We start from the raw sequence: 22364 nt of genomic DNA, 5'->3' as shown, positions 1-22364 counted from the left end.
TACTTCAGATAGCGTTCGAATGATAAAAATGGCAGCATGAAGTCTGAACGTGGGCTTTCCACGACAGTTTGCTGCCTTTCTGAATACCTAGAAAATTGAATTGTTCAGTTTCACTAATCATATGCCCATTCTATCAAATTAAAACGTCGGGGGTCTTGAATTGTGTGTTAGAAATTGTAAAAATCGAGTCTCACTGTGATTTAGCGCTAGTTTATTTTCTACAGGCCATGAACTTATGTATTGAACTACACTATTTGAAAAAGTGCCACCGTTGCACACAACATCCTTTACTACTGAGCTAGTACAATCGGCAAACAGAAATATTTTTAAATCACCTGTAATACTAGAGGACATATCATTTGTATAAATAAGGAACAGAAGTGGCCCCAGCACTGATCCCTCGGGCAGCTCCCATTTAACCGTACACCACACGGACCCCACATAATAGCCATTCACAATATGTGGAGAATGCCCTTTTCTGTCTGTTATTAAAGTAAGAGGCGAACCAATTGTGAGGTACTCCCTGTATTCCATAACGGTCCAACTTCTGGAACAATATTTTGTAATCAACACAATCAAAAGTCTTAGTTAAATCAAAAAAGTTGCCTAGCGTTCGAAACGTTCTGTTTCGTCCATCCCGTACCTCACAGAGATAAGAGAATATAGTACACTCAGTTGTTAATCCATTTCTAATACCAAACTGTACATTTGTTAGCAAATTATGTGAAATAAAATGATCAATTATCCTTGCATACACAGCCTTTTCAATAACTTTAGAAAACTCTGATGGCATAGAAATAGGTCTAAAATTGTCTACATTATCCCTTTCTCCCTTTTTATGAAGCGGCTTCATTACTGAGTACTTTAATCGTTCAGGAAACTGACAATTCTTAAAGGAAAACTTAAAAATATATGGCTAAGTACGGGGCTAACATGTGCAGCACAGTACTTCAACATTCTTTTAGATACTCCATCATATCCACGAGTCCTTAGTCTTCGGTGATTTAATTATTGACTCAGTCTCCTCCTTGTCAGTATCGCAGAGGAGTATTTCAGACATCAGTCTCTGAAAGGCATTTTCCAAGAGAGTTATATGATTTTCTGTAGAAACAAAGTTTTTGTGTAATTCACCAGGAATGTTAGGAAGGTGATTGTTAAATACTGTACATATATCTGACTTATCAATAACAGAAACATTTTCATTACGTACTGACTTTATATACTGACTTTATTTCGTCGACCTTGTGCTGTTGACCAGACACTTCTCTTACGACTGGCCATATGATTTTAATTTTATCGTGTGAATAGCTATTCTTTTTTTTCTTAAAAGACATCGTAGTCGCCGTTGACTGTATAAAATATGTATTGTTACTATTGCAATTTTGGCCTTATGGCCATTTTCAAGTAACACTGCAAAAGTTACATTTTGTCAGAATATAAAACTATCTGACATGAGTACATGTCGTCGTCAAAATCCAGCTTTTTGACGACGACATGTACTCCTGTCAGATAGTTTTATATTCTGACAGAATGTAACGTTTGCAGTGTTACTTGAAAATAGCCATAAGGCCGAAATTGCAATAGTAACAATAAATGTTTTATACAGCCAACGGCGACTATGATGTCTTTTAAGAAATATTATATGACTGTGAATCCCAACCATGAGAAGTTAATCTATAGCTATTCTGTTTGTCTATCACATACTCTTCGCCTCCCTGATAAGATTTTAAGCACCTTGCAGTACTTTTATAAACGGCTATTGTAGCTCGGCTGAGAATACTTTTAACATTTTGATACAATTTCCACTTTCTTCTATATGATATCCTTATCCCACTAATCAGTCACCCTGGCTGTCTTTTACTGCTAGTACCCTGTTTAGAACGTTCCAATAGAAAGCAACTTTCAAAGAGCATGAGAAGCGTTTTAAGAAAGCATTACATGTCTTTTATGTTATCGGCACTATAAACATCTTGTCACTATTGTTCCTTAACGAAGTTTAAAAAGCTCTTCATTGCCTATGGATTAACTTTTATAGATAGTTTGTAGTTTCAGTACAAAGATCTTTTAGTGTTAAAATTTTTGCATCTTGAACTGAAAGGCCATTCACCCTTTTACTAACAGAGTGCCCATCCAGTAATGAAGAATGAATAAAAATATTGTCTTTAGCTGTGCTACTGTTCCGCTGCACTCTGGCTGGAAAAAATACAGTCTGCATCAGGTCGTATGAATATAGGAGATCTAACAAAATCCTTTTTCTTGCACAATCACACACAACATTAGTACTAATTTTTAATACTTACTACAAAGTCAACCAAGAATCGTCTCTAGCTTGAGCAGAAATGCTCTAAAGTCAGAGTCAGGCGCCCTACGAGTAACGACAATTAGAAGTTTAGTTTCACTACATTCAACTGCCCCTGCACAACATTCAAATACCTGTTCAATGCAGTGCTTTGATACGTCTACGGACTCAAATGGAATACTGTTTTTTTACGTATATGGGCACTCCCCCACTTCTCAAAGAACGCCTTGAAAAACAGCCAGCTAATGTGTATCCTGGTAAAGGAAGCTTCTCAAATGTCATATTATTTAAGTGGTACTCTGATATACAAGTAACATCAGAGTCAGCATCTATAAGCAGTTCACTAACTTTATCTCTAATACCTCTTATAAGAAGTGAGATTCCATGACTGTTATCATTATGTTGAGCTAACAGACCCGAATGTAAAAAAATTCGAAGAACTTTTTACCACTTAGCGGTCATCCGTTTCGATTCTATGGACCATTTATTCCTTTGGGTCACGTCTCGTAACTTGACACTGGTTTTCAGATTTTGAGTAGACAGTCATTAAGGCTCCTCTGCACACTCCTTTCGCGACTGTTCCTTTCTCCTGTAGTACGTGTAATCTGACTCTAAAAGGAAAGCTGAGCGGCTGTTAATACAATAATTCTATTGTGTTCTGTTTTCAAAGTATCGAAAATACGCACGTGGAATTCAAGAACATCACTCAAATTGATTTGTTTCAGATCTACTGAGTTGGGATGACCAGGATGTGAAAATTACCATCCACCTGATAGCGTAATGGATGTTGAGATTGTCTGGGTTCTCTTTCACCGTTATTGTGCATCCCAGACCTGCACCAAAATCCAGTCAGGCTAAATACGTCGAGTAAGTGATTTCTAGACACAGGATACAGCGTCAGTCTTTTGGGGATATGCGTCGCATTTTTAGTGAAAATGCGAGAGATGTCTACCGCAAGTTCCTGTACAGACCAAGCCAGTAAATTGTGCAGGCTGCACTTCTGAAAAAATCTGTATCGTGTCCCGGAAAAGGATACAAGTCATAACGATATATGTGACGTATTGAAACACAGGGACAGAATGAACAATTTCCTGAAATTATTTCTCAATTTAGAGAACAGTTAATACGCATAATGTCGGGATACGTTGTACCAGAGCCATACGAAAGGGATCCTGCCTCCATGACAGATCTGCTATATCTGCGTATCTCCCCCCTTCCTCATCCTTGTCCTCGTCCTCCTCCTCCTCCTCCTCCTCCTTTTCCTCCCCGCCTCCCCCCCCCCCCCTCGATTTCCCCATAGATTCTCTTACACGGATGCAGAAAATTTTGCGGTTTTGTGGGTGTAATAAGAAGGAGGTATTTTTAAGAAATGGCTAAAATGAACTATATTAATGACAATTAATGCATACAACAAATTAAATGTATCATTGTAGTAAATAATTTACGTAACATTGTAGTAAATTATTTACAAATTTTATAAACTTACTGCGAAATTAAAAGTAAAAGAAACTCTGTGTCTTATTGGGGAGCCAAGACGAACTCAGAAACGTTGCGCAGCGGTGGGTGTGCGCCTTCGCGAATTGGGTTATACTACACGCTAAGCACCAATGCCAGGCCTGCAGCATGATGCCAGGGATACATTTTGTGAGTTACTGCAGCCTACCACAGAACTATGCATGACAAAAGTTAATAAGAGACAATTCAGAGCTCCTAAAATATGCCTTGGTGCCATGAAGTCAACGTCAACAAATTGCTTATGGAAACGAACCATCCCTACATTTGTGACGCAAATAATTTGTGACACAAGTATTTAAGCACCAAATTCTTAACGAAGAGGGCTCAGTTTTCAGAGGATGCCCTGTCACCCTTATTCCAGAAACTCTGCAATGCATTAGACGTCTAATTAGTAGTTGTGTAAGAATCTGCTTTTATTACCAAAGGAATGTACAGAGGCAGCACTGGGTTTTCGGTTAGCCATATCTGAACGACTACCACCTATATTGAACAAAATTACTTCTGAACTGCCACTTATCGACACGTAAGATTCGATCTGCCAGGGTCATTGACTATTTATGACCATATCTTGTGCAAACTCCGAGACTAACACGCACAGGCGAGGATACTCTATAGAGAGGGCTATAAAAACCAGCAGAGAACAGACTGTGATTTATGGTATTCTCATGAGCAAATAAGATTTAGGCAAAAACTGCTAAAGGAAATTATGGTAAACTTGGATGAAGTCAGTTATGATGCAGAACTACTTAAACGTATCGTAATAGATGATGAAATGGATATAACGTCGAAACTAAGGCTAATTTTTCCCAATGAAAGCATTCTGGTTAGCCAGGACGAAAAAAAGTTCGTCAAGTGCAACCAACTACGAAGGTCATGTTCACTATGTTCTTCGATTACAACGGCATAGTGTACCATGATTTCTTGTGAACAGTCATTAACGAGTACTTGTTACAAGGTTGTCAGAAGCAATATGAACTAATTTGTAGTTTTTGCACCACGATAATACACTTGCTCACACTTACCTGCATTTCCGTGAATCATTAGTAGAAAAAAATACACTAATCATTCTCCAAAGTCTATACTCGCGAGACCTAACTTCATGTGACCTTTTCACGTTTGTAAAAGTAAAGCAAACTTTGAAGGGCCGTCATTTTCAAAGTACAGGGTTATTACAAATGATTGAAGCGATTTCACAGCTCTACAATAACTTTATTATTTGAGATATTTTCACAATGCTTTGCACACACATACAAAAACTCAAAAAGTTTTTTTAGGCATTCACAAATGTTCGATATGTGCCCCTTTAGTGATTCGGCAGACATCAAGCCGATAATCAAGTTCCTCCCACACTCGGCGCAGCATGTCCCCATCAATGAGTTCGAAAGCATCGTTGATGCGAGCTCGCAGTTCTGGCACGTTTCTTGGTAGAGGAGGTTCAAACACTGAATCTTTCACATAACCTCACAGAAAGAAATCGCATGGGGTTAAGTCGGGAGAGCTTGGAGGCCATGACATAAATTGCTGATCATGATCTCCACCACGACCGATCCATCGGTTTTCCAATCTCCTGTTTAAGAAATGCCGAACATCATGATTTAAGAAATGCCGAACATCATGATGGAAGTGCGGTGGAGCACCATCCTGTTGAAAGATGAAGTTGGCGCTGTCGGTCTCCAGTTGTGGCATGAGCCAATTTTCCAGCATGTCCAGATACACGTATCCTGTAACGTTTTTTACGAAGAAGAAAAAGGGGCCGTAAACTTTAAACCGTGAGATTGCACAAAACACGTTAACTTTTGGTGAATGGCGAATTTGCTGCACGAATGCGTGAGGATCCTCTACCGCCCACATTCGCACATTGTGTCTGTTCACTTCACCATTAAGAAAAAATGTTGCTTCATCACTGAAAACAAGTTTCGCACTGAACGCATCCTCTTCCATGAGCTGTTGCAACCGCGCCGAAAATTCAAAGCGTTTGACTTTGTCATCGGGTGTCAGGGCTTCTAGCAATTGTAAACGGTAAGGCTTCTGCTTTAGCCTTTTCCGTAAGATTTTCCAAACCGTCGGCTGTGGTACGTTTAGCTCGCTGCTTGCTTTATTCGTCGACTTCCGCGGGCTACGCGTGAAACTTGCCCGCACGCGTTCAACCGTTTCTTCGCTCACTGCAGGCCGACCAGTTGATTTCCCCTTACAGGGGCATCCAGAAGCTTTAAACTGCGCATACAATCGCCGAATGGCGTTAGCAGTTGGTGGATCTTTGGTGAACTTCGTCCTGAAGTGTCGTTGCACTGTTATGACTGACTGATGTGAGTGCATTTCAAGCACGACATACGCTTTCTCGGCTCATGTCTCCATTTTGTCTCACTGCGCTCTCGAGCGCTCTGGCGGCAGAAATCTGAAGTGCGGCTTTAGCCGAACAAAACTTTATGAGTTTTTCTACGTATCTGTAGTGTGTCGTGACCATATGTCAATGAATGGAGCTACAGTGAATTTATGAAATCGCTTCAATCATTTGTAATAGCCCTGTATAGGCGTGATTAAAAACGCATCGCTGAGAGAGCTAAAAGCTACCCCGAAGATTTGATACCAGCCGTGTCTCAGAGATTGGTAAAAAGTATATAATATCTGATGGAGATTATTTTGAAAGGAGTAACACTGATGATGATGGTAAATATCCCGTTTTTTTTATATAACCTCCAATTAGGACTATGAAATTTATCTTGGCACCTTATTTAAGGAAAATGTTAGATGAAAAATTACGTGTCGCCCATAACGGATAAAATTAAGGAATGCTTGCTACGAGAAGAAGCAGCAGTTCCTTTTCTTTATTTCAAGTATATATAATTATATTCTAGAGAAAAAAAAAAGAGGAAAAGGTAAAAAGAGTACACAGCACCCACGGTAAGAGTTTGTGGCAAGGGATTGTGCGCTTCCGATTGGCCGCAATATCACATGGTGCAGGCAGAGTATGGTAGGCGTTGATAGAAGTGCTAGAGGGTTACTCAGAGGCGGTAGTGCAGGGCCTTTTGTTTTTTGGGAATTTTCGTGTGGGCCATGCATAAGGTCTTAAGTAATTACTTTTAGGAGATGACGAATGTCAGTTTTTATGTCACGTATCGTTCATTTTGCTTTTAGTGAAAACGAGAGACGCGACAGAGTGAAATCCAATGGCAGGGTATACTGTAAAAATAGTCCTACTCTTCAGGCAGGACAGTGTCTCAAGTATTTTATACTTGTGGCCAAGACTACTGAAACTGGGGACCTCCCTAAAAACTTCCTGTCCAGACTGTGATACCAAAGCATCAGATTTCCTTTGCTGCTGACAGGGTACAGACATGCCCAGTCGTTTTGCTTAGTCATATTTCTCAAGGTTCGAGATACATAAAACATTATGGGACAAGCAGGGAATCATGCAGACGGTGATCAGACGAAAGTCCAACTTAGTCTCAAATAAAACACGTAAGTTGTATTGTTACTGTGGTCTTCAGTCCCCTAAAAATTAAAAATTTCACTACCCCCCCCCCCCCGCCCCCCCCCCCCCCCCCCCCCGCCAAAGCTTGTAATGCCAAATTTAATAAGCTTGTATGCAGTTCTTGAGTTCTTGTCTGAACTGCTTATCATCCATATTTCACTTCTATACAAGACCACACTCCAGAAGAGAAAAGACTTTTTGGCACTTAAATGTATTTTTCATATCGTTCATAATATTCGTCAGTATATGAGATAATCAAAATAACTGCTCGAAAATAAGGTGCAGTAAGGTAATGTTTCGTCTTATTGTCATTATCAAGTGACGTCTACTTGGAAGTGACCACCATATTGCATCTATAGTAAATTTTTTCTGTCATTTCTTGGTAAGAATATTACTTTTTGTAGCTATGAACCGTAAAAATGAGTTTCTGTCAGATACTTTAACAGTTCAGTTTTGGTCGTAGTAAAGAACTGTCAAAACTGAGCTGTCAGAATATCTGACAGAAACGTATTTTAACGCTTCGTAACTACAAAAAGTAATACTCTTACGAAAACATGGCAGATATAAAATACTATAGATACATTGTGATCGTCATTCCAACTAGATGTCACTGGATAATGACAATAAGCCGAAACAGACCTATCTTGTAAAATATTTAAAGAAATGCATTACCATATTGCAGCTGGCTTTGGAGCATTCATTTTCATTATGACTTAAATTTATATTCGATGTTAATAAACTTCTCTTTTTTTATGAACGGTTCTATTGATATTGCGAATTAACATTTTCTTCTCTATTCCTTCATTAGTTATTTTGCTATCCGAGTAGCTAAATCTCATTGTGGGATGTCGGTGAGTTGTTTAGTACACTCCTAAGATGCTATAAGCCGATCCCCAGTTACATACAGAGAAAGGAAACTACCTATCAGAAAACGCCTATTTACGAGAAACAATATCGTACAACGGATAACGTCTTATTGTAGGAAAACTACTACGGGTGACCTAACTAATTATGAAAGTACACGTACAACACCTCATATGGTTATAAGATGTGTTCAAAAAGTCTCTCCACAGTGCCGTATGATTGTTCGCCTGCCTGGGTTACTTCCCTTCAAGTCGGGGACACTTCCAACATTTAACGTGAAAATTTGAAGGTAAAAATGAATATTCAATAAATTAATAACTTGTATTTCACTGAGTTTCATTCCGGTATATTCACTGCGGCCTACGGCAGATGCGGCTTACAATCATACGGCACTGCGGAGAGACTTTTTGAACACCCATATTAAGAAGGAAACTACAAAGGAAACTACAAAGGAAACTAGCAGTCACTGTAACAATTTGGTTTATTGCCGTAAAACATCAAATAAATTGCTTACCGACTGCATTAAGCATGTAAATATCTAATAAGTGGACAAAGTTCTGTAATTATTGGTGGAAACACGAAGGCACAGCGTGAAACTATATCGTGGATACGGCTAATGACTTTGAAAATGGTTAGTGGTTTAAAGAAATAAACCCAGAAAAGCAAGTACAAACATCGGTAGAATAGCCAAATTGCATGATAGTAGCAATTAGCTAGTTGTGAACGGTAAAACTGTGCAATTATAACCTGATGAAAATTAACTAGCCTCATTCCTTCCTCGCCTCAGTGATTGTATCGCCATCTGATGCTTACGACTATTACACAGTGTGAACATGAAGAAGGCAGTAGTGTCTGGAAGTTCTGAGTCCAGCTCGACTTCTGTACTCTGCTCTAAGGTGGAGATCCCTCTCTGCGGCTGCCTAAAGCGAAGTGTGTTTTTGGGGCCACCCCTGAGCAAGCGTGTTCTTCGACGCCCTGGCAGCAAGTGCCTTCTTCGATTTGCCAGCTGCAAGCGTTCTCTATGACTTTGCTTTCTGAAACTGGGTCTGCCAGTATAGGTATGTCGCAGGCCAATTGCAGCAGATCACGCAAGTTCCGACCAACAATAATTTTATAAGCAAGTTTAACAAATTCCTATTCTCGCATATTTTGTCGTGGTTACCCAGCAGAGGGAAGAAGGTAGAAAATCTCTCCCACTGCATGACAGATTTCTCCCTTGGCCAACCATGAGGCTTGGGCGTAGTACACGCACAGGAAAATGCGCCTTCTGCTTAGTGATGTGGGCAGGGCAAATGCCCAGTGGGCAGGACATTTATAAATGGACATTTTCCCGGAAATTTGTCAGAAGCAGTTTTAAATGCCCAAAATCTGGGCGTTTATAAAAAAAGTACTTTTTAAAGTTTTTACTGCTACATTGTATAATTTACCAGTTAAAATAAGGGATGAGACGATGCTCCCGACATTAAAAGTTAGGAAATGTTTACAGTTGGACCTAAATACGTCATTGATTGCTTTAATTACTAAGAACAAAAAGAAAGAAGAGAGAGAGACTTTTTTAAGTATTCCAACTTGCAGTACCAAGGCAGGGCGTGTATTGCTGACAACTGATTATCATTTATAATGTCACCAGTTTTACTCTTCACTGTCGCTTTCTCTCTGTCGCACTCACTCACACCCACCCACCCACACACACACACACACACACACACACACACACACACACCGCGCTGAACAGCCATGTAGTGATAAGCCAGTATTAAAAAATAAATTTAAAAAATTTTTCCGTAAGTCATCGATTTGTAATGTAACGCACTGTATAGTCCATTTCAAATCTCTGAATATTATTGAATAATTATTATTGTAATAAAATTATTACTGAATGTATTAAAAAGCTGGCATGTGTTTCTTGGTGATAAATTTATTCTTTAATGTTAAACTGTTTTCAATGAAACAACAAAAAAATCCTTAATTGACATATGTAGTGACATTTGAGACAGACTATAGTTTTCTGTTCTCCTCTTTTCTTCATCTACTTTCGAATGACTGCACTACTGTGAAGATAAAAGGTCTTAAGAACAAAGAATCGATGCCCAGCTTGTAGTCAATCTTCTCGATCCAGCAGTACAGGGTAGTAACCTGAAGCCTTTCGAGATGCTTAACGTAATATGCTTTCTTTGTGGCAGGTCCAGAGAATTTGTGTAGGAAGGACTGAGCCCTCACCCCCAGGAGAATAAAAATCAGCGTGTAAATCCTTTTTTGGCTTGTCAGGGTTAAACTTGTGAATTGGCAGAAGTTGCCGTAAAAATTCTGGGTGCACTAGTTACATCAGTCGCTACAGAGCGTTCCTTCAGCAGTTCTGGATGGACCCAAAGTAAAAAATAAATAAATAAATAAAAGACTAACGTCAAAGAGAGCTGCAACACTAACATATCTCTCCTATAACTGGAGGTTGATGAATGTAGCAGGAACACAACATAACCCTGTTGGTCCCAAGGAGAAACCCATACTGAACAGTCCCAGCAAAGACAAAATGGGAAGAAACCCGGTAGTCAGCGAGGAATCAGATTCAGGAAAATCTGAGGCAGATTTGGAACTTCCTGATTCTTCTTCAACTTATGAATATTAAGAAACTGTTTGATAACATTTCTTTAATTTTATTTCAGTAGTATAGTATAAGTAAAAATACTACCTACAGACTAGCTACTCAATATAAACCACATTGAACTTCAAAAATTACTTTTAAACTTGAGTATTGTTTTCTTTTTGTTATGCATTACCGTGAGAGTTAACCTCTTTAAAGATGTAAAAAGTTATGTTTACAGTCCAATTTATTTCCCCTAATACCTCTCCCCTAATCTTCAAGCAGTTTTTTCAAGTGAGCAACCCAACCACTAAAGGAGCAGCGTTGCAAAACACCTTTTCCAATACACAATGTCAGATGAAACAATTTTAAGAGTGCCACTTATAAATTAATCTTTAAAATGTCCTAGACCTGCTCGAGGGATGTTTTCAACGCTGGAGAAATTTATGACAACTGGTCCTTCTGTGTTAACTTCTACGTCGTGTGCCAGCTAAAGAAAGCTCCCAAGGCTGCAGAAAATAGCTCTTCCTTCTCATTATAATAAGAGGAAAGAAGAAAAAGAAGTTATTAGCCTTGCAATCATTGGCAGTAGTTAATACTGTGTATAGTTGCCATGCAGTGTAAGAGAATCGGCTGTATTGGCTAAGGCGATGTGCATATTACATTATAAAATGGGTTGTGTACCAGTTTGGGCATAAACTGCCATGTAACATCGTCTACTACTTTTAGCGCTTCGTTTTCGAATCTATGTCCCTCAGCATCAGCTGATTTAATGCGACTACAGCCTATTATCCTTGTTTCAAGACATTGTCCATTCCGTTGTAACATGATCTTGCAAGCCCTATGGCCTCAATGACAGAATTACAGACTTTGATTATGCTCGAAGTTTGCATTTATTCTCCCTGAACTTTTATTTCCTCTCGAAACTTCACCTCGTTTTTCCTTTACTGTTGCTCAGAGCGACAGGTGCTGTAGCGACAAACGCTATAAATGAAGGTTTGCGTGTCTATGGTCTAGCTTTTAAAGTAAGTATTAGGATCAATGTCCGTATGTCTCTCTGGACCTAAATGGTTCTTTCCTGAGGTCAGTTTCTACATTTTTGTTTTCGACTCTGCTGTAAATAATACGTGTCAGATGCAAGCACACTAGTGCCTCGCGCATGGCAATTCACAATAACCTCCGGACACCAAGAAAGCGTCAAATAAAAGCTCACTGTGTCCTCTACTCTTCACGGTAGTGGTGTGTGCAGTTGACGATTTTATGTAAGACGAGGATTCATAGCTCAAGGGTTTTTTTGTTTTATTTTATGAATGCCACAGACTATGTATCAACGATGTGATGATGAGAGCATCATTTTTTGAAATGTGTACGGTAGTTAAATTGTATGAATGCAAATAATTGTTGTAGCATAACAACAGCAATTACACGTTCGGAAATGGATATTATTTCAATGTTATTCGTGCACTTTTATTTGGGCTGTATTTCATGGTGAGCATAACAAGTTATCAAATCCATCATCAAACACAAAGGTCTTAATAATCTGAGTGCTTGACCCCAAACCTTGTTTGAATTGAAATCCTCTTCCCGGTTTATTAGGCTTTCTAAGAACTTCATTTCAATAGATTCCTTAATTACACTGTTCCAGGAATTTGATGTTTCGATCACTTCATGGTGTCGTCATATTTCGTTTCACTATTATATTTGAAGCATTGAATGATGACGGCTGCTTTGTTTGATTCTTTTAGTCGGATGTGTCGTTGGTATTCCTTGCACCTCCTCTGCATTGTTCTAATAGTCTGCTCTTGGTAATATATTGCCACATTCGGATGGGATGCGCTAAACGTCCGGCTTTCGGAGTCCTTGATCGTCTTTAATATTATAAAATATGTTTTTTGTCCTTATTGGTGGGAGTGAAATACATTGGATTCGGTGACTGTCGAAATAAAGATCTCGCAAATCCATTTAACTTGGACATTGACCTCAATACAAGCAAAACTTGGCAATCGTCAGTCAGTTTGTTAAGATCCCACGGACGACATCATCCATCAGAGCTAGAAAACGCTGAATGTGCGATTTGCAGAATAACAGTGCTGGCCCAGGAAAAGGAAACTGAAACGGTACTGTTAGTACGCTTCAATCAAACCATTCGCAAGCCAGTAACATCAAAGTGTCACTAGATTGAATGTGTGTGGCCTAACGAGACTTTCTGTATTTTATGCTCGTGAAATATGGCCTTTGGCTACAAGAATGAAGCCATCTCTGTTATATTTAAATGTGTAACACTTTTCGTTTCCTGCCTATACTATTCCATGAATGTGTGACTGCGTGAAGTTCGAATGTGCTGGGACATAGAAAGGTGAGGTATTAGCCAAAGATAGAATGTAGTGAGCTTTGTCAAAATATAACCTTTGGGAAAGCTAAGCAGAGAGTAGCTAATCTGAGGTGTGACGACTGTTAAGGAGCTCTTGCTGCTATGGTTGAATAAAAGGTGTAAAATGAATTATCATTGCGGATAACGTTCGTAATGTGTCGTTTAGACCCAATCTAGTCAGAGAAGGGTTAGAAGATGGTTTAATTATCATAGCTTTGATGGTATAAAGTAACTGGTAAATTGTGGTCGTGACCGTTGAGTATGAGTGTTGACCCTCAGCTCTGCACTCTGGTGAATAATTGCCAGCCGCGCGGTTAGAGGCGCCATGTCACTGACTGCGCGGAGGTTCGAGTCCTCCCTCGGGCATGGGTTGTTCTTAGCATAGGTTAGTTTAAGTAGTGTGTCAGTCTAGGAATCGATGACCTCTGCAGTTTGGTCCCTTAAGAACTCACACATCTGAACATTTTTGAAGAATTGCCTGTGCAATTTGTGTGCATTTGAGAGAGCGTGTCGAACTGCTGCATAATTAGTGAAATATGTTCGGATACAGTTGAATTTTATACAAGTTTCTTTGTTACGTGATCATCAGAAGTTGCGGAAGGTTCATCACCTGAAATCTTTGCTAAAGTGAGTAAAGGCAAGGCTAGAGAATATTCATTTTATTACTTCACGGATGTTTAGCAGTTTCTTTGCGATTGGCACTGCAGCTGCAGTGCTCGCGTCGCAAATAGATCTGTTCTGATTCTACGTATGATATCAAAATGTATTAAAATTCTTTAATGTTTATGTAAATTCGTTTGAAGGTACTTGTGTCACGTGGGGGTGTTTTTTTTTGTGATATGTTACAATACAGCATCACCGGTCTATTGCGGTCTAACTGTGTTGGTGAGGCAATAAATTTATCCACAGGGCAGTAACTGCGTCACTGCAATTCACTTTGGAGGTGTGGCAGTGGGACTTGTAGTCCCGTACCACCCTCTGACGGTGACAGTACTACACGAGTCGGCAGAAGGATTTAGCCTAACGTGGGCAGGTATGATTGGAAAGTACTGGACGTAGAATGGTGGCTGGTCCCGCCAAGGGGTGCGCCCGTGGTGGGCGTGCCAGGCCTATCGTTGGGCATAGTCGGAATCCGATTCCTCTAGGATGGTTGGGTGAACCGGATGTGGGTGCCAGCGGCGTGGGGGTGTGGTCCCAACGTGACGCAACCCATGGACAGTGTCCCGCAGGGCAAATAGATCTGTTCTGATTCTACGTATGATATCAAAATGTATTAAAATTCTTTAATGTTTATGTAAATTCGTTTGAGGGTGCTTGTGTCACGTTCCGCTTTCTCAAAGAGCCGCCGCGCGTTGTTGCGTATGGTCGTCTTTAGGGTATGCGGGTTGAGTTCCCTATTGCGAGGGAGGGCGGGTGCAGGGCCCTGGTTAGCTTTTGGCCCTTGATGATGACATGCTCCGCATGACGGTGGGGGGGGGGGGGGCGGCTTGTGGTCCATCTGGGCCCCGAGATCTGTGGTTTTGGCGGGCCAGGGCATCTGTGCGCCTGCAATTGGGATATTGCGACGGCGGGCGCCCTGGGCTCCGTGAGATGCGGCATTGAAGGCTGATTTGTTTATCCGGCACTGGGTGATGGCGTCCACCTGTCGCTGGAGGCGGCCAGGCCTATCGTTGGGCATAGTCGGAATCCGATTCCTCTAGGATGGTTGGGTGAACCGGATGTGGGTGCCAGCGGCGTGGGGGTGTGGTCCCAACGTGACGCAACCCATGGACAGTGTCCCGCAGGGCAAATAGATCTGTTCTGATTCTACGTATGATATCAAAATGTATTAAAATTCTTTAATGTTTATGTAAATTCGTTTGAGGGTGCTTGTGTCACGTTCCGCTTTCTCAAAGAGCCGCCGCGCGTTGTTGCGTATGGTCGTCTTTAGGGTATGCGGGTTGAGTTCCCTATTGCGAGGGAGGGCGGGTGCAGGGCCCTGGTTAGCTTTTGGCCCTTGATGATGACATGCTCCGCATGACGGTGGGGGGGGGGGGGCGGCTTGTGGTCCATCTGGGCCCCGAGATCTGTGGTTTTGGCGGGCCAGGGCATCTGTGCGCCTGCAATTGGGATATTGCGACGGCGGGCGCCCTGGGCTCCGTGAGATGCGGCATTGAAGGCTGATTTGTTTATCCGGCACTGGGTGATGGCGTCCACCTGTCGCTGGAGGCGTTAGTAAGGCGGCGAATGGTGTTTTTTTTTTTCTTGTAGTCCGGGGTGATATGTTACAATACAGCATCACCGGTCTATTCGGGGTGATATGTTACAATACAGCATCACCGGTCTATTCGGGGTGATATGTTACAATGCAGCATCACCGGTCTATTGCGGTCTGACTGTGTTGGTGAGGCAGTAAATTTCCACAGGGCAGTGACTGCGTCACTGCAATTCAATTCACTTTGGAGGTGTGGCGGTGGGACTTGTGGGCCCGTACCACCCTCTGACGGTGATAGTGCTCTAACATGGGCAGGTGAGGGTGTGTCGGTAGTCCCGTACCGGCGAGCCAATGGTGTACGTGACAAGATATTATTTCAAGCGTACTCGCCCACAACTGACTGCGAGAAAGCAGCATTATCGCAGACGCTCTCTCTCTCTCTCTCTCTCTCTCTCTCTCTCTCTCTCTCTATTCCTTGAACTAAGCTTTGCTTCGATGTTAACTATTGTGGAATGATATAGTCTAGCTTCTGATCTTAATGAATATGGACGAACGTATTACGGCTTATAACAGAGGGCACTGTTGTGTGACCGCCATCTTTAATTGAAAGGCATTTTCTGATTTTGTACGAGAATAATACACCAATAAACCAATTTCTCGGTAGCATAAACAAGGTATGTACTACGTAAATTATTCTCCATCTTATGGTCTTACATTTTCACATATTCGTGGAGGCCTACCAGACATTTCTTTGGACTGTGGAAGCTCGAACCTGCAAACTCTATACAATTAATTTAAAGACTTTTATACAAATCCACTTCGACGGACAGGCTTTCAGAGGTAGAAGAATGGGACAGTAGTTAACGTAGACTAAGATTCCTACAGGTTCTGCACGCAGTTCGACGACCGGGAGAGACATCGAGTACAGCTTACAGTCAGCGTGCAGCAGATCTCTGGTCTAACATGCACAATCCCCTGAACATAAACGCCGTCTAGTGAGATCTGTTTCGTTATTTATTCATTTCAAACACCTAAACTCTTTTCTTAGAGAGACTGAGTACTAAAGAACTAATTCCTTGAATCAGTAATAATAATAATAATAATAATAATAATAAAATCAAAGAAGTAATTAAATGAATAATAATAATAACAATAATAATAACAAAAGGAGTTCGTCAAGGTTACTTTTTGTCTCCGAAAGGAAATTTTCAACTCAGTAACGGTTCCGGGTGAAATAATGACTCCATGAATGATTACATCTCAGTAAAATTATAACAATTTACCTTTCACCTCAGGGAGTTACACATTACGATATGACTTTGATGGTCCTCAGTTGCGTCTTGCGTAATACTTTGGTAATTTTCGGTGAGCTGCCTTGATGAATGATAGTGGACGGCATGGGTTCCCGCCATTGTGTGTTCGCTATCCCATACCAGTCTAAGACGTTTGTTTCAATCCCTTGGTGTGGAATAACAGCCTAGCAAAGCTAAATTCATTAATTAATATAGAATTTTAAGCTTCGCGGTAGATTTCATTGTTGAGACAATCCACCACGACTTATTATAGTAAAAATACATCAGATACGGTGGTTATCATGATAGTGAATAACATAACTCGTGCATTCGGCAACGTGCATTTACTCAAAGGCCCACAAAAATCTCCGTTTTGTTGCGCTGTCCGACAGTACAAGTTTAGTCGGAATACATAATGTGCATAACCCCTTTCCTTGCAGATTTTACATATAAGTGTGTGAATGTTATGTGGCACGCTGCTACGTTGAACGACTCTGAATTTAACCCATGCCACCACTACACTACAAAATGAGTGAAGTTCTTTTGTACCTAGGAAACCAAATAAGGTAAAATTCTTAACTTCCGTAATTAATTGAAACGTGATTGTCATACCAAGAGTCAACGTAATTTACAACCACATAGTGAAAACAGTGTTTTTGAACGATAAATGTAGATAACTGTAAATAATCACATTTTGAGCTTGATGTAACCAGATCACCTCTCCATTTCCTTAGTAAACGCAGATAGTGTTGAACCTCACTGCAAAGAATGACTTTAAATATGTAGTTAAAGACTGCAGGAAGAATGAGTAAAGCTTTAATGGAACAGAAGTCAATAATAGCCTAACCATGATAAAGCAAAGAATTACCGCCTTCTGTAATGAATGCGTTGATTTGAGGTACTGTTAGCGTTATCCGTTGCGTTTTTAAGTTGATAATGTGTCGGGTTTCTTGCAGAGCCAGTAAATATAAAACACCTGAAATCGAGCAGTTGTGTTTAAATAAAATCACTGTACCAAGAACCCCAGGGTACACTAAGAGTTTGATATGTGCCTAGGAACTATTAGAGAGCATAAACAGGTATAGCATCAGCTTACACAGGCATGAAATCAGAGCAGCATAACACAGCATAGGAGAGTGTTGCGATTCGTGTACCATAGTTAGAGTCTACCCCCCCCCCCCCCTCCCGACGGGTAACCGAGCCAAATGAACAACATGTTAGCATCAAAGAGCCGCGTTTGGTAGCCGTGCGGTCTTAGGTGCCTTGCCACGGTTCGCGCGGCTACCCCCGTCGGAGAGTCGAGTCCTCCCTCTGGCATGGGTATGTGTGTTGTCGTTAGCGTAAGTTAGTTTAAGTTGGATTAAGTAGTGTGTAAGCCTAGTGACGATGACCTTAGCAGTTTGGTTCCATAGGAAGTTACCACAAATTTAAAATTTTTAGCATCAAAGCGTTTAGCGGGCTCCGGAGGTAGAACTGGGCTACAAACAGTGGCACAACACGAATAGTTTGTTTGGAGTCCAAGCACTGAATATGCGTAACATTACAGGTCACAGCACCTGCAGAGGTCGACTGTGTCGTTTATATACTTCTATCTGTATTTGACTACTTTTCAATTCACACTCAAGTGCCTGGCCGAGGGTTCATCAATAGCACGTGAGAAAAACGAAAACCTAACTCTTCCGTTGTGATCTCTAATTTGTCTTCTTACAATGGTCATTTCTCCCTGTATTGGTGGGAGTCACCAAAATACTTTCGCATTCGGACTAAAATATCGAGAAAAGAACTCACCCTAAAAAAAAAAAAAAAAAAAAAAAAAAAAAAAAAAAAAAAAAAAAAAAAATCTTCATTTTAATGATAACCACCTCAAGTCGCATATCATATCCGAGACGCTCTCTGCACTGCTCTGCAATAATAGAAAACGACGTGCCTTGACCTTCTCTGACGTCCTTCGTCAGTCCTACCCGGCAAAGGCCTCATATCGCGCACTATGCGATGGTTGCAAATTAACCTGTTCTTAATCGTAATTCCTAGGTATCTAATTGAATTGAATCAACAACCTTCAAATTGGGTGCGATTTATCGTGCAACTGAAATCTGACAGAATTTTCTTCATGCTCATTTGGAGGATCTCACACAAGTTACTGCTTAAAACCAATTCCCACTATTCGCACCCTTAGAGCCAATTGCCACTTTTCTCACCCTTAGAGCCAATCGCCAATTTTCTCACCATATAGATGTATTGTCGACATCATTTTGCAATTTGTTTTGAACTTCTGGTAGCGCTACCAATCGGTAAACGACAGCCTCATCTGGAAACATTATAAAAGAGTGTTCAAATTGTCTCTTAAATCGTTTGTACAGATTAAGAGCAGCTGAGGGCCTATAACTTCTATGGGCTACACCAGATGCGACTTCTGTTTCTCTAGACGACCTCCCGTCACTTACTATCTGTAGCATTTCTGACAGGAAATCACATAGTCGTCAGCACAACTGAGAAGACATTCCATAAGCACACAGTCTGATTAAAAGCGGCGTCTACTGAACGGTGTCAAAAGCTTTCTGAAAATCTAGAATATGTTATCTAATTGAGGTCCCCTATCGATATCAGTCATTATTTCATGTGAATAAAGAGCCACCTGTGTTCAACAAGAACGATATTTTGTGGTGCATGTAGCGTTTCTTTCAGGGTACCTCATAATGCTCGAACACAGTACATGGTGAAAAATTCTATTCTGTGTAAATTGGAATCAACAATTTTTCTGAATAACATCAATCGTTTTCAGTCGCTGATCTTTGACTGATATCGACAGCATACATTACTTGGTGTGAATAAAGAGTCAGTTGTGTTCCACAAGAACGATATTTTCTGAATCCGTGCTGGCTGTGTGTCACTATAGCGTTTCCTTCGAGGTATTTGATAATGTTCGAACCCAGGATACGGTCAAAAGTTCTCTTGTGTATAAAATTGAATCAAAAACTCGGCTGAATACTATTAGGGGTAATCAAAAGCAATTCGTTCGAAGGCCGTTCGCTCTAGAATCGGTATGTCCTATGAGGAAAAATCTAGGTGTACATTGGGACAATCAGCCTACCGATGGACCAGGATGAAGATACCAGTTTGGTAAAAACGCGTGTCCTGCAGTGTGAAGAAGTCCGCAATGGACGCTGCACATCCTCGTCCGACAGTTATTGCAGACTCTTTAACGGACCGAAGGGAGTGATTAGTATAGCGCGGGTGCTCGAGCGTCTCCCACTTGAAATTGCGTAACTTCTGCGTTACGGCATTTGCGACATGAAGACGCCTATTATCAAGAAGAAGCAGCACTCAGAACTTGGCGCACCATTGCACAACGATGGTTTTCGACAGACACGCTGCCTCATACAAGTTCTTCATTCTCCGATGGACGTCTACCGGTTTCTGTTCTTCAGCAGCAGCGAAAAGAATAAAAGCACGTTGGTCCTGTTTGGACGCATTTGGAGTAACGTCGCAATAGTCCAATAATGGAAGCAAGGCTAAAGAAAAATCAAGACACTTTCATAGGATTTGTCGACCTGGAAAAAGCGTTCGACAATATAAAATGGTGCAAGCTGTTAGAGATTCTGAAAAAAGTAGGGGTAAGCTATAGGGAGAGACGGGTCATATACAATATGTACAACAACCAAGAGGGAATAGTAAGAGTGGACGATCAAGAACGAAGTGCTCGTATTAAGAAGGGTGTAAGGCAAGGCTGTAGCCTTTCGCCTCTACTCTTCAATCTATACATCGAGGAAGCAATGATGGAAATAAAAGAAAGGTTCAGGAGTGGAATTAAAATACGATTCGCTGATTACATTGCTATCCTGAGTGAAAGTGAAGAAGAATTAAATGATCTGCTGAACGGAATGAACAGTCTAATGAGTACACAGTATGGTTTGAGAGTAAATCGGAGAAAGACGAAGGTAATGAGAAGTAGTAGAAATGAGAACAGCGAGAAACTTAACATCAGGATTGATGGTCACGAAGTCAATGAAGTTAAGGAATTCTGCTACCTAGGCAGTAAAACAACCAATGACGGATAGAGCAAGGAGGACATCAAAAGCAGACTCGATACGGCAGAAAAGGCATTTCTGGTCAAGAGAAGTCTACTAATATCAAATACCGGCCTTAATTTGAGGAAGAAATTTCTGAGGATGTACGTCTGGAGTACAGCATTGTATGGTAGTGAAACATGGACTGTGGGAAAACCGGAACAGAAGAGAATCAAAGCATTTGAGATGTGGTGCTACAGACGAATGTTGAAAATTAGGTGGACTGATAAGGAAGGAATGAGGAGGTTCTACGCAGAATCGGAGAGGAAAGGAATATGTGGAAAACACTGATAAGGAGAAGGGACAGGATGATAGGACATCTGCTAAGACATGAGGGAATGACTTCCATGGTACTAGAGGGAGCTGTAGAGGGCAAAAACTGTAGAGGAAGACAGAGATTGGAATACGGCAAGCAAATAATTGAGGATGTAGGTTGCAAGTGCTACTTTGAGATGAAGAGGTTAGCACAGGAAAGGAATTCGTGCCGGGCCGCATCAAACCAGTCAGCAGACTGATGACCAAAAAAAAAAGTCCACATTTCCGTATTTACCGCAAGCACGTCTGAAAGACAATAATTCCTTGTTACATGGCCGTGCTTATACGCCAGCACCGGACTCGCGCTACGTTGCATACACGCTGGAGCAACGCCCTCAGATGGAAACTCTAAGTTTCGTGTTTGTGTGTGTGTGTGTGTGTGTGTGTGTGTGTGTGTGTGTGTGAGGTGATCCAAAGTACTACCATGCATTAAGGCTGGACTTCCGGGATGTCTGGGTACAGGGATTTATTCAAGCTTATTTCAGACGTAAGCAGGGAGGGGGGATCGTAGCATCGTAGCATGTGGCCCTACTAAAGGCCAGCTACTGCGGGGGGGGGGGGGGGGGGGGGCTCGATGACTGCACAAGGAAACCGCACTCGTTGCCACCGTTGTGGAGCGCGATAGAGCCACTAATTCCAGGAGTCGGGTAGTGGGCCTGAGTTAATCGATCCTATGAAGGAGTTTCTGCATTGCACGTGTGATGTGAACCGAGATTCGTGGGATGTTCAGTTCGGCGTGACGTACGGCAAACCGCGCCCATCTTGGAGCTCCTAAGATGATGCGGAGGCGTCTGTTTTCATCTACATCTACATCTACATGGATACTCTGCGAATCACATTTAAGTGCCTGGCAGAGGGTTCATCGAACCAGCTTCATAATTCTCTATTATTCCAATCTCGTATAGCACGCGGAAAGAATGAACACCTATATCTTTCCGTACGAGCTCTGATTTCCCTTATTTTATCTTGGTGATCGTTCCTCCCTATGTAAGTCGGTGTCAACAAAATACTTTCGCATTCGGAGGAGAAAGTTGGTGATTGGAATTTAGTGCGAAAATTCTGTCGCAACGAAAACGCCTTTCTTTTAATGATGTCCATCCCAAATCCTGTATTATTTCTGTGACACTCTCTCCCATATTTCGCGATAATACAAAACGTGTGCCTTTCGTTGAACTTTTTCGATGTACTCCGTCAGTCCCATCTGGTAAGGATCCCACACCGCGCAGCAGTATTCTGAAAGAAGACGGACAAGCGTAGCGTAGGCAGTCTCCGTAGTAGGTCTGCTACATTTTCTAAGTGTCCTGCCAATAAAACGCAGTCTTTGGTTAGCCTTCCACCCAACATTTTCTATGTGTTCCTTCCAATTTAAGTTGTTCATAATTGTAATACCTAGG

Source organism: Schistocerca serialis, chromosome 4, assembly GCF_023864345.2.
Source record: "Schistocerca serialis cubense isolate TAMUIC-IGC-003099 chromosome 4, iqSchSeri2.2, whole genome shotgun sequence".
In the NCBI taxonomy this organism is placed as follows: Eukaryota; Metazoa; Arthropoda; class Insecta; order Orthoptera; family Acrididae; genus Schistocerca; species Schistocerca serialis.
Note: the sequence above shows the minus strand (reverse complement) of the source record.